At 42.3% G+C, this 13,324-nt stretch overlaps 1 protein-coding gene across 9 annotated transcripts in view; it reads right to left on the bottom strand.

The window, feature by feature from the left end:
• Positions 1–13,324, bottom strand: part of LOC135944397 (transcription factor SOX-5-like) — a 169,544-nt gene that overhangs the window by 67,661 nt on the left and 88,559 nt on the right. The gene's annotated exons all lie outside the window — the stretch shown is intronic.

Here is a 13,324-nt window from a genome sequence, read left to right as displayed (position 1 = left end):
GATAGATTACACTTTGTGGCCAAATATTAAAATTTTTGGCGAAGCACATAACTGCAAGGGCCCATACTTCAGGAATTATGCTCCGTCCTAAAGGGTTATTTATAGGAAGTTAAAATTCGATGCCTGTAAAATTTAACTCACGGAAAATATGCATCATTTATTAGTTTTACGTCAATTTTTTTAGTTTTTATTTTATGTGAAAAACACAAGGAAACCAATGTGAAATTTTTCTCATAATGGGAATCATCAAAACCATAAATTTCTATTCACTCCTCAACCATCCCTTTTGTTTTGCTTTTAATTTAATTTAATTTTAGCGGTGGGCAATGACTTTCTTAGTTATCATCGTTTTTTGATAAATATGTCTTCATTTCTATTATTTCCAGCCACATTCAAACTTTTACGTGTAGACTCTGGGGGCGGCCATCATGCGCGGCCAAGTCGAGTGACGGCGCAGTGCCGGGACCCAGGATAAAGGAGATTGTGTGTTTCACAAACTCTGCCATTAATTTTGCATCATTCCATAACTGCTATATCGAAAACTCGTTCCTGTTTCTCCGTCTTTTTTACGCTCCTATTCTGAATGGCACACATGTGCGTTGGCCTTTTTCGTAGTCGCACACACACCGGCCCTCTAGCTATGTACCTGGTGCCACTGCACGCGGAGAGATAACAACTCACGTTTTTACATTATTGAGACCGGCGTGGTGGACCGTTTCCTCTGTGCGCCTCTTTTCTACACACACACATATTATATTTCGAGAACAATTTTTGACAAGCATATAGACGCCAGCAGAAGATACACTCTTCCTTTTCAAACGGCAGCAAAATACAGCGCATAGACATTTTTTCAATATCTTTTCCCCGCCAGCACAAACATTTCGCTCTTCTTCTGCTCTCCTATTCAGATATAAATATTTATTCCTTCCTTAAAATACAGAGGCTGAATGTCATGGCATTTGTTAAAGATATGAAATGTGTGTGTGCGAGCGCTCCAAGTGAAGAGAGAGAAAGAGAGAGAGGTCCATACTAAGCGAGAAAAATGAATAACTCGGAGGGCTCCAACACTCTACTTTTCTTCTTTACGACCAACACGTGTATTCTGATCCTGGACAAAAAATATACTCAAAGGGGTGAAATTCAAGTAACTGCTTCTGTTTCAGTCTGGGGTTGTTGGAATTATTTTTGGAAGTAATTCATCAAATACATATTACACGTGTAGGCTCTATCCAAAAGTCCCAGAAATAAAAGCTCGGAGCATTAATTTTATGGTCTGATTAAATTTTACGCAATTAATATATTCTTCTTTCAAAACACAGTCTCAATAAAACTTCCAATCTAGTTATGTGTGCACACGCAACAATTTTAACTCGTTAACAGCTGCTCCAAAAGGTTAGTGGACTAGGTTGTTTTGGCAGATCGGCTGATCTAAAGAGGTATCCCCTGTTTTGCATCAGCCTGGTAGGCTGAGACGCATATTCATTAAAACTGGATCTGTTGTGTTTGACACAAATCGCGGCAAAATGAGACGAAACTCTTGATGGCCTACGTGCGCGGTTTCGCACACCTATATATTTTCCCTCGCGCATTTCCATCAGGCGGGAGAGAGTTTTGTTCGCATTTGAATATTTATTTACAGTTAATTTTAATCGGTCGCACCGATATAAATGACCGTAAAAAAATAACAGCTACGAACTGGGTAATTCAGTATCACTTTTTATTTCGGCTTAATAATGAGGTGGGCATTCCAATTAAAGCCAGCGGTGCTTGATTTGAGCAGGATGAAAAATGCGATATTAATACGCGCGCGGCTGCTATTATTGGGTCAGCCGGTAATAATAGTGATAATCGGTATAATGGGTTTTTAGCATACCGTGTTGCAGAGGATCCAGTTCGTTAAATTCAGGCTCGCGGGCAGCACTTGACATTTTTGGCAAGTGCCGCTGACCATTACGTGCTTTTCGTCGCAAAAGTGGGGTAACGACTGACCATGGAACTCTTGTCAAAAACGCTCAGACTTGTTCGCTGAGGGGGACAATGAGAAACTGTTTGGGAGTGGAAGCAGCATTTCCCCAAGAGAGAAGTTTTTGCTATATATGACGCATTTTCTAACCGGGAATGAACGCGGAGATATAAATATTCTATTGAAAATTGACAGAGCGGCTGCAAAAGGAAGAGCAAAAGGTAATTACGGAAATAAATAGCTCTTTGGACGGCAACAAGATTGAAAAAGACAGGCACCGCGAATACGCTTCTATTTTCAGAAAATTAAAAAGCTTGTTCGCTCGTCAAGTCTAAAGTTTGGTACACTTTTCTCTGGAGTTCGTGAAAGAAGCGCGTGTCGTGATATTCCACCCTGAGGAGCCCTCTCTCTCTCTCTCTCTCTTTCTCTCGTCGTCTAATTTTTCTGATCTCCTCTCCTTAGCGTCGTCATTATTTGAAACGCGACGGAGCAGCAAAGTTTGCAGTTGACGTCCCAAGTTAAGATGTGACAAGGGACATGGCTTCTCAATAATAATCTCACCGCTACTTTTCTCTTCTTCATCATCATCTCAGCAGCCCATCCCACTAATCATAACTCGGATAAAAAAGCTGAGAGGAAAGCATGCACGCGGCAGAAAGAGGAGCCGCGCTTCTTTTACTCTGTTTTTTAAATAAAAATCGAGAATGAGTGAGCTCGGGCACAAGCGTATATAACTGCTGCGGCACTCTGAAAGAAATACACAACGAACAGCTGGACGAGAGCTATCTTAGAAATATGATTAATATTTTCATAACAGACCTTTTGATTTTTGATGCTTCTGAACAAATGTGCGGCTGCCCGAATTGAAGAAGAGGGGTTTTAATAGCAGAGTATTAATGGAAGCTGTGTGCGAGTGCTTGTCAGTGAAGCCCTGCTGATGAAAGATGGTTTGTTACATCTGAGGGGAAAGAAATCATTTGATTTTTCAGAAAAGCGCGTCTGTGGAGGGCTAAAGAGACGGAATCAGTCGTTTTTGGTTAGTTCTGCAGCTCGAGTTTTGTATGCTGGCAATTTGCATGCAGAAAATTTAATCTGTCTTCTCTTTTTAATTTATATCTCAACTCTTATCGATTGTTATCATTGAAAAATTAAACCATTTGCTGCTGCCGAGTTGAAAATGGAGTTCTCATCATTTGCGGTCGGGCAAAACAGAATAAAAAGCAAGAAGGACGATTATTAGCCACCACGATGGCCGGTGCTGATAAAGAACTAGAAGACGATACTTCTTGCTCGCTCTCGAGCTGCTTGCACGTAAAAGTTGTACGCTACTCTGCGAGGCAAGCAAGCTCGATTTTTAAAACTGACAGCGGCTTAAATTATAAATAATACACACTCGGCTCTTTTGTCTCGGCTCGGCGCGTCCCTCGACGTGCAGATACCATCATTGGCAATATTTAAATATGAAATACAACAGCGTTAAAAAGACGATTTGTGCCGTATTTCAAAAAGCTGCTCGGATTTTTTGCACGCCGTCGGGTGATGCTATCGTCTTGTGCCGAGTTTATTAGAAGAGCAAATGGGCGAATAATGTTGTCATAAAATGCCGAACAAATAACTCGGCAGATAATGGAGGCAAAAAAATCAAGTGCCTAATCTAGAAATCAGGAAAACCGTTTTCGTGTTTTGTATACATTCATCATGCAATTCGCAAAGTTTCACCAAGCGGTGCGGCACTCTGACATTTCAATTATTTGCGCAAGAAAATTTTAATGCTGACAGCCTTGTGCCGATAAATTCTCTTTACGCATAAAATAATTAGCCGCAGCAGCAGACGGGCCTCTTTTGGAGAGAATTTAATCCCTGGGCGCCGGACATAAAAGGCTCAGTCTTTAAAATAATCATTGTCCTGTTGGGTGGCTATTCAAATTGAACGCTTATAACTCTGAGCGGCGAGACTAATTAGCCGGCGGTACAGTGCCCGCGCCTCTCTTCTCCTCGCCTTGCCCAATCAATGGCCCATCTGCTCGCTGGGTCTCTCATTAAAAATAAGTGCGATCAATGTAACGACCTGAGCAATTATCAGCAGTCAGCTGACCTACAACTCAGTTGCTCTCGGCGAAATAAAAAGAAGTGACTCTTTTTGTCAACCGATTTGGAAACAACTCACCATTGGCCGTGCCAAGTGCTATTTGGCATTGTGCAATTATATTCGAAGTTTTGGCCACTGGCGAGCAACTCATTAGCCGAAACGGAAACAAAGTCGATATAATTGTCGTCCGCTTTGGCAGCTAACCATTGCACGAGGGAGCGTTTATAGAATATGTCGCGATTCGATCAGCCTGCTCCCCTTTTTCCTGAGCTGATTTCATATCGTGTTGCAAAAAGTAAATACAAAGAAAAGTGCAGGAGTGGTGTTGTGTGTGTTATCAAAAAGCATGCACGGCAAATTTTATTATTTGCGTGTGGTGAGGCGATCAAATAATATAATGTCGACCCGGCCCAGTATCTTGAGCACACACAGGAAGATAGAACGCCGGGTAAATACCAACAAAGGCGAATTTGCGGGACTGCAAATTTAAAGGCGATAAGGATTTGAAGAACGGTCGATTTTCTAGAAGGAAACAGAGTCGTGGTCAAGGCGTTTGCAATAATTTCGACACAAAATCAATGCCAGAACGATTCAGTCCACAATTCATTTTTATGGGAAAAGTGATTCAATGGACGTCGTCCATTGCCCGGCTGAAAAAGGGCAACTGTAAACTCGCGGGAAATTCCGCAGGCATACGAATCCGCAAGCAGAATTGAATGCGAAAGTGAGCTGGCCGCTTTTAAAGGCCCAACGTGCGCAGTTGAGCTTCTTTGCGCGATGCCTGCAGCCTCAAGAATCAACCGCACCCGGTGGGGCGGCTGACGGATGTATACGTGCAGAAGAGGGTAGTTTGGTTCGCTCGGATTTATTAAATAGCCATTCTATGCAGATTCTGCAAACAGGCCTTTGATCTTGCGGCCGCTGTGCTCGCCGAAAAGCAAGCGGCTGGCGTGTGTACAAAAACTATAGCCTTTTCTAAAACTTTTCCTTTTTTCCTCAAATAACCATTAACGAGCCACTGCTGCATGGTTATTCAAATTACGCCGGGGCATGCAAAGCAGCCAGCTAGCCGGCAATATACTTAAAAGCTCTTCCTTTTTGTCGGCCGCATGCAAATCCTTAAAATAAATAAACGCCACTCGGCAACGGAATTTCAGCAGCAGGAACAGCAGCACTGCTAACAATTTTTTAATTGAAACACACATCTTTCGAGAAAGGAAAACAAACAAGACGGACGGACCCTAAAGGGGAAGCAGTGCGATTGTGAATTTATCGACAATGAAACAAGTTTGCTCGCCTTTGTCAGAACGGAATTGAATTTTTTGCCCTCTCTCGCGTTTCCGCCGCTTTTGTGTCCGCGCGGAAGCAGTTCGAGTTGATGGTCAACCAGGAGAAAGATTTCTAATAATGCAAACAAGCCGACACAATCGTCAATTGTGTGCTGCTCGACAGGGATTTTATGGCGTTTTAATGAGAGCTGCCACCAGTCGCCGGGAAACGAAGCAGCAGAAAAGCTTTTTCACTAGACTTCACAGAGCGCGGCGTTTTCGAAAACGATGGCGCAAATAATCAGAGCCAGAGCTGCGACAATGCAGGCCAGCAGATTACGGTCGCGCTTTTGTATCTCTTTCGCTCTCGGTGTGGATTTAATCTCACAGATGTTGGTCGTCGGTCTGGCGAGGAGGGCTCTCTTGTCGCCGCGCGTCGATGACTAATGTGCGTCGATGAGCAACCAGATAACATTGTACTTGCGGATAAATAATGAATGAGCTGCTTATTAGCGCAACGGGACGTTTTCGCCGACGTGCATTATGCTGGGCACTTGTGTGTTTTCTCATACGAAAATAATTCTTCTAAGCCTTCTGTCACTTCCGGAATTAAAATCGAAAAAGAAGAACGTATGAATTTTCAGTCATCATAAAGCAATTAAATAAATAAAAATTGCCTTTTTGCCTACGATAATGATATATCGAAAATAAATTATTTTCAAAATAATTTCGGTTCAGTGAAAGGACCGTTTTAACGAAACATATAATGCCAGCTCATATTTAGAGATGTGTAGTGTACACTGGAGCGTGAAAATGAGCTAGTTGCTTCGTTCCAACACACACAATTCCTTTTTTGTTTGGTGACATTTTAGAAAATAGCATTCAGCTGTGCTGGTTTCCACCCTAGCGTACAGGATTTTTCACCCCTTCATTAAATTCCAATGTAAGTGGATCTGTTTTGTTTGCGGCCAATAATTCATTCACATTTTAATAGTTGCCACATGCACGCACGCCTCGACTGATTTAAACGGCGTGTCTCCTCTCGCCTCTTCTTTCCATAAAATAAAGCCTCTGTTTTGGTGCTGCGCGCGGGGGTGTCACAGCTCAACCCTTCTGTCTCGCATTAAGTACTTCCTATTTGGAAACAACCCTTCTCGGGTTCAGCGCGAGAGAGAAAACACCTCACGCGCCCGAATAAAAATAGAACATGCTTGCACATGCACAATCAAAATAAAAAATTGCTTCTGTCGCATCGGAAGTGCGCGGGTAAAAAATTGCTGTAGACAAATCATAGGCTTAATTGTCAAGAGTGAGCTTGAATATTTCCGGGAGGTTGTTAATAACTTTTCGTATAATTTCAACGCATATGAGAATTAAATAGAAATGAATTTTTATGGATTAGCGCATGTATTATGATTTACTTTTCATTTTCTGTAATATTTTTATAAAATATCAAGATATTAATTTAAAATTGCAAACACTAATTGGTCTCCTGTGTCTTTGTAAAAAAGACTTTGACGCCGGTGCGAAAAGAAGGCGTGGTCTGCGAATCCTATTGTGTTTGAATCCATTGTGTGCAGAAACTTCAATGCTGGAAACGAGTCTAAATGGAGAAGACACGAGAGCCGAGATTCATCGCTACCGAAATTGATGTGACGCACCGCGACTTCCTGAGCTGCAGCACGACGTTTCATTAAAATCATATTATGAAAAAAACGCCACTGCAATAATCAGTTTCACGCACACTTTTTCGCATAACCGGGGAAAACGCTGTCATCACGGTGGCAAAGCTGTAGCGAAATAATTGAATTGAACAAAACGCGAGAGGCAGGGTGTAAAAGGCGCGCGTCAAATAAAAACTGTCATTCACGAGGCAAAACGTGCGGCGCAGCAGCGCTTATATTCAGGCGATCATTAGTAAAGAGGCGGAGCGCGGCGGGAAGATGCGTTGCTTTCGAATGAAAGGCTGGCTTGCTGCTGAACACAATTTATTGAAGTGCTCGCCTCACGCTATACACACACATCGCCCATAATTGAAATTTATACATTTTTTTCCAGCGGAAAAGTCGCATCGCGTTATCACTCTGCGCGATGTGTGGCGTATTTTATTTTAAATGCCGACGAGGTGCTTCATTAGACACACGACAAGTTGGACAAAATAAACAAGCGTGAACGAGTCGCACTGAAAATCCCGGCAACCCTTTCCCTCGGTGCCCTTTCTTAATTGCAAACTGCCAACAATTTAACCCTTTTTCCCCAGAAGCCGCGACGGCTCGAGGGTGTCAACTACTTGTGTTGCCGCAGCTTTTATAACTAATGGTCTCTCTCTTTCTCGCCGGCGCGCGTAATATAATAGCATGAGCATGCACATTTTTATTTCACGCCGCAATGAGAAACCCCATTATGCGAATAACCACGTGGCTCCTCTCCTTTCGTCTGAATTTGTTTAAATGAAAAACGTTTTCGCCTTCATGTTTTCGAGCCACACGGTGGACTTATTATTTTTCCTGGCGGAACAACAAGGAGCAATTAACAACCGCTGTTTCCGTAAGATGTGTATTACTCGCACCCCTTTGGCGTAATGGGACTCTGGGAAACGCGAGGGGTCTGCGGCCCGACAACGACCCGCCGACGCCGTTCTCGTTTGTTAATGAATAATGAGAACTCGCTAGGACGAGATGCTGCCACCGCTAATTCATCTTATTTTGGCAGTCCAGGGCGGAAGCTGCGAAATGAGTGAAAATTACGTGCTAATGACGGCAGCTTTTTTAACAGGATTACCTTAATTTTCAGGTCTTTGGTCTGCATTTGATAATTAGGAAAATTACTCACTCCTTTGATTAGAAATTAAATAATAATTATCACTGCTTAATTTATGAACATTATAGTAGAGTTCTAACTAATATATTGTGGAGTATGGCATGCATTATTTACAAAAAGGTTTGTTTAAAATGTGCATCTAAATTAGTTTTGATGTTGTAAATATTTAATGTAATTTAAACAGACATTAAAGAAATATCAACTCTATATGTGGTGATGGCTAACCTATTAAGGTCCTATTGGTTGAAGAATAAAAGCATAGTGTATAAAATTTTGAACAAGTGGATGCTTTCAGGTGCTATCTGACCGAACACTTAGGTCTGGTATATAATATCCCTCTGACACGCAGTAGCCCCTTCTTGTGCGCAATACTTTCTTTTCCAATACTTTTAGCACACACGTGGCTGTTATATTTTTTAACTTTTCCCAAGCGGAGGCCGGGGGAAGATGGAGTGTGCTTTAGGCGCGCGAGTTATCGTTCCCGGGAGGATGCTGTGCGCGCCGAGCAGCTTGTTTTACATCGTTTTGTTTCTAACAATCCCGCTGATGTCTTACACAGTGGCCGAGCCCCTTTCCCGACCGGCGGCAGCATTATTCGGAAAGTCATAAATTCGCAGTTTGATAGCTGGCTGCTAAAAAAATGAGAGAACGGCAGGAGGGCGAAACAGCTTTTTCGCGCTCAAATATATGTGAAAGAAGCGGACCGAAAGAGCATGAAATATTTATAATGCTTTTTGTTCCCTCGGCTTGCGCTCCACAAAATTTCCGAGGAATTAACATTCGCGCCTAAAGGCGTCGAATATTATTATTTCTTTTAATGAAAATCCCGTGAGGCTGCATTTATAATAGCAAGAGCCAATATATTAATCGCCACTTAAAAATTCATCGAGTTTGGCGTGCCGCAGATAATTGCCAATAAATAAATTCCAGCAGCCGCTCTTCCTCTCTTTTTCAGGGCACATGCTGATTTAATTATTATCGCCTTTTCAATAAAAAATTGACTCCAGGTCCCGGTGTTAAAAATGTAACACCGGCAGTAGCTCCAAGACAAATATCACGGTGTGGATCAGCTACCGATTGATTTGCATAAGCTGAGAGCACCGTTCGTCCAAGTGCCGCTGCCCCATAAATTGAATGAAATTTATGTCCTGTCGTAAAATATTCTCCTCGCGAGAGCGGCTAGTGCATAAATATCTAAAATAATACCACCGTGCGGCGTAATGAGCGCGAGAGAAAGAATGCTTTTTATGTGCGTAGAGACAGAGAGCGTTGATCACCATTGAGTTATGCGCGATCGGAGGTTAATTGCGCTGTTTATAAAAAAGTGGGATTTTCTTCTGAAGTGCGTAAATATTCATTCTTATGATTCTGCGAGATAATTATCGCTGGAAATAAAATAGTGGAGATTGTTCAGACAAGCTGTTTTAGCACCTGCAATGTTTTTTGTCCTGAGACATATATTTAATCCGCAATAGTTTAGCAAGCTAGCAGATGTTCATTAATTGTGCAGTTTTAGAGGCACATTCATATTTTTGTCTCTGAAATGAAGTCTTCTTTCGAGCGGGAGTCGAAATAATTTTTGGCCCAAAATCTAGAAATAGCTTCCGCGAGTTGTGTGGCTTCTTTTTCCTCGCCAGCTTTCTCGCACTTCCGCACGAAACGGCTCAGTGAGAAATGACCAAAACGGCTGCGATAAATATTTTTTACAGCACGGCACATAAATTTTTATAATTTGGTGACGTCCTTTTATATGAAACGGGCCAGTTTGAATTACACCGCTGGCCAGCGCTCGCAGTGGCCTCTGCAAATATAAATAAATGAAGCGGGGATAAAAGTGTATAAATTTTTATATGTATCGAAGGAGTCCGTCGAGATGTCACTGCGTCCAGTGTGCGAGTGCCCCTTTATAAATAAATGTAACACCACTGGCCAGCAGATATAGGATGGCACGCATTCATATTTATCATAGACAAGAAGAGAAAACCGAAGAGACCATAACTCGCGTGTGAAACGGAAGGAAGAAATGAAAAGTGAGAGCAGAAGTCGGTGGTCTCCTATGTCCCAAGGCATTCAGCCGCACGAACTCCTCTTGACGAAAATTTGAAATGAAGGTTGACAGACAGTATTTACAAATTTTTTAGCCTGCTAAAACGAAACTGCGGCACCATTTTTAATGTAAACAGAAAATCAATCAAATTTGGGAGCTAATATTTCATTTCCATGGTCTCTTCCTCCTTGATTTGTCCTAAAATTGATTTATGACTAAAATATACACGAGTGTGTGTTAAAAAACATTAAAAAAAGATTCTGATGCCTGATATTGTTCATTCTGGGCCTCAGAAATATATAAATCATAATTTTCTGCCATTTAGAATGAAACACTCGAGCTTATTTTTAAATGAACACATAATAAAAGCACTGATAAGGATGCATGACAAGATGCAAAAGCAAAAGCTCTGCGCGAACCAATTTGCTCTCTCGCTCAGCGTGTCTCATACAATATTGGTGTCAAATTCGAGAGCATTGAGTTTGGTTTATGTTGCGCTGGAGAGCTGCAAATCATTAATTATGCAAGACGCAGTAGAGGGCGGACACCCGAGCTGCCCTTGTGCGGCCCTTATTACCCCTCGGTCTATTTTTCAGCCGCCGCAACCCCCGGAGCATCTCAGGGGCAGATCGCCACCCACGCCACCGACATATATAACTCGATCGCTCCCTCCGCGGATTGGGAACATAAAATTTTTGTTCTCGCTAGATATTGCGGTCAGGTTCCACTGTCAAATTTATTGCCGCTTTGGATTATTATTTTCCCCAACAGGATTCAATTTTTTAACAAATAGTGGCGCGCACGAACCACCGCATCAAACTGATTGTATGGGTGTGTTTCGTGGGGCAGTCTTCTGGGTCGAAAAAAGAGGCCTTCACCGTTTTGGGTTCCGTTTTTCAGACCTTCCTCAGGTTTTGTGCAAATCATTTCGACTACACATGATGACTGCTAATGGACATATCCAAAGTAATGTTAGGCTTTTCTGATTTATTAAATTTAGGTTTTGCAGTAATACATAAAAATTGAGCATTTAAAAAAAGAAATGACTCATTAAACAATTAAATTCTTGGAAATCTTTTTGTTTCATCCACCTTGTAATTTACGCTACTTGGGAGCAGTTGCGCACTTTCGCAGGAGCAATAATTAACTTAAATGATTCGTATATCAACGAGTAATGAGAGAATTCAAGCCGGCAAATTCTTCGTCGTGCATCTGAAGCGCGACCACGGGGACATTAGATGTCCAAGAGGCGGCACAATAATTGACCTCGCGCGCCGTTTCTCACACACAGACCTTAAATTTTATCCCACACATCGAGGGAAAGAGAGAGAGAGAGAGAGAGAGAGAGAGAGAGAGAGAGAGAGAGAGAGAGAGAGAGAGAGAGAGAGAGAGAGAGAGAGAGAGAGAGAGAGAGAGAGAGAGAGAGAGAGAAGAGGACTAGCTAGCTTTTTACTTTTAGTGCGAGGGACATTAAAAAGTAGGACTATAAAAGTAACTAGCGGTCACCTGTATAATAAAGCAAGAAGCAGCAGCACTTTTATATCAACGGCAGCCAATTACAAGGCGAAAGCGTTCACCGTGGTCGAGGCATTATTCAGCATTACGGACGGGTGACGGCGGCATACGTTTTGTGGCGCAAAATAAAACACACACACGCAGCATACTGCGCTCTAGCTGCGGCCACTTATGATCGGGGAATATCGACGCGAGTAAAAACAGAGCTGCGTGCGCGGTTTATTTTATTTGGCCAGCCAGAGAGCTGTCCGGCCAGTTGCACAATAAAAGTAGCCACAAATCATTGTTCATAAAAAGAAGTTGGAGCCGAAAGAAACGGCACAGCATCATTTCCATTTTCCCGCTCGTTTTATGGCAAAATAACTGGATTACCTGCCGCCGCCACCGGAGCTCTCGTCAATAATGTATGTGTGCGCTTATCGCATACCTTCAAATGTTATTACGCGTGAGTTTAATCGGAATTTTCCATTTGTTGCAAAGTGGACCGGTCAATTATCTGAACGGCAACATCATTATCGGGCGTTTTGAAGAAGCGAAAATTCTGCCTTTACCCATCTCGCAGGCAGTGCAGCCAATGACGCAAATAATGCGTGTTTTCTGTTGTATATAGGGAAATTTTCTCAATAATTGCACCAGTGACGGATGAGCCGAGTGACAATAACAGCGCAATAAATCACGCGATTTTTACCTGGTGAAGGATTATAGGCTGTTGAATGCGAATCAACATCGAACAGATCATCCCACTTATCTGACCATAATTGTTTGCGATTGTCTTTGCAGGTGTATATGTAATTACTGTGCACTAGAATCCAGCATAAAAGTGAGCACTTGGCACTATAAGAATGGGTGTGAGAGCGCCAAGATAATTAATTACGATTAAACCTGCTAATCCCCCTCCATTTTTCCGCCTCTCGGAATAATAAATATGCCCAGTGAAATGCCCTTGTCAACCGTATTGACATTGTATCAGAAAGAAAAAGAAATGATCGATTGAAATCCACCTGCTGAGGTCAGCGTTTTCTCACGTGCGGATGCAAAAAGGCAAGAAAATCATCAATTTCCCCGGTGAAATTTAATTAAAACGTTTCGCCTGAAGGATTAATCTCTCAATTGGCATCTTCGGCCGAGCAACTATATAAGCTATTTTCCAAACATTCCGATCCACGGACAGAAATAATGATCAAGTTGTTTTGTTCGGAGCCAGTGAGCAGGCGGAGCAAATATAATAAATTCCTGGCTCTCACCGAGACCGCGTTCGCGAAATACACATAAAGAGTTTTAGCGACGTTATCTTAATACAGGCATCTGAGTGCTAATTGGCAAAGTGTGTCCATTCTCTTTTTTGCCGCTCACAAAGAGCGGCGCAGGGCTGATGCCGCCGCTGCAGCCAACCAGATAACTCGAGAGAGCAACAATAAAAATATTGACTGGCTATTATTTTTCCAGGCTGATTGATTATGCGGTCGCGGTTCTCCATTTTAATTACACAACGCAAGCTGCCTTTATCGCAGTCCATCGGCCGGTCGCATGACAAAATTGAAATTAATAGTTTGGCGAGTGGCAATTCATCACAAATCACTTTAGTAAAATAGACGACGCGGAAAACAGACAAAATAAAAAGC

The sequence above is a fragment of the Cloeon dipterum genome, chromosome 4 (genome assembly GCF_949628265.1).
Source record: "Cloeon dipterum chromosome 4, ieCloDipt1.1, whole genome shotgun sequence".
NCBI classification, from domain to species: Eukaryota; Metazoa; Arthropoda; class Insecta; order Ephemeroptera; family Baetidae; genus Cloeon; species Cloeon dipterum.
Note: the sequence above shows the minus strand (reverse complement) of the source record. Positions and strands in the feature narration are given on the sequence as shown.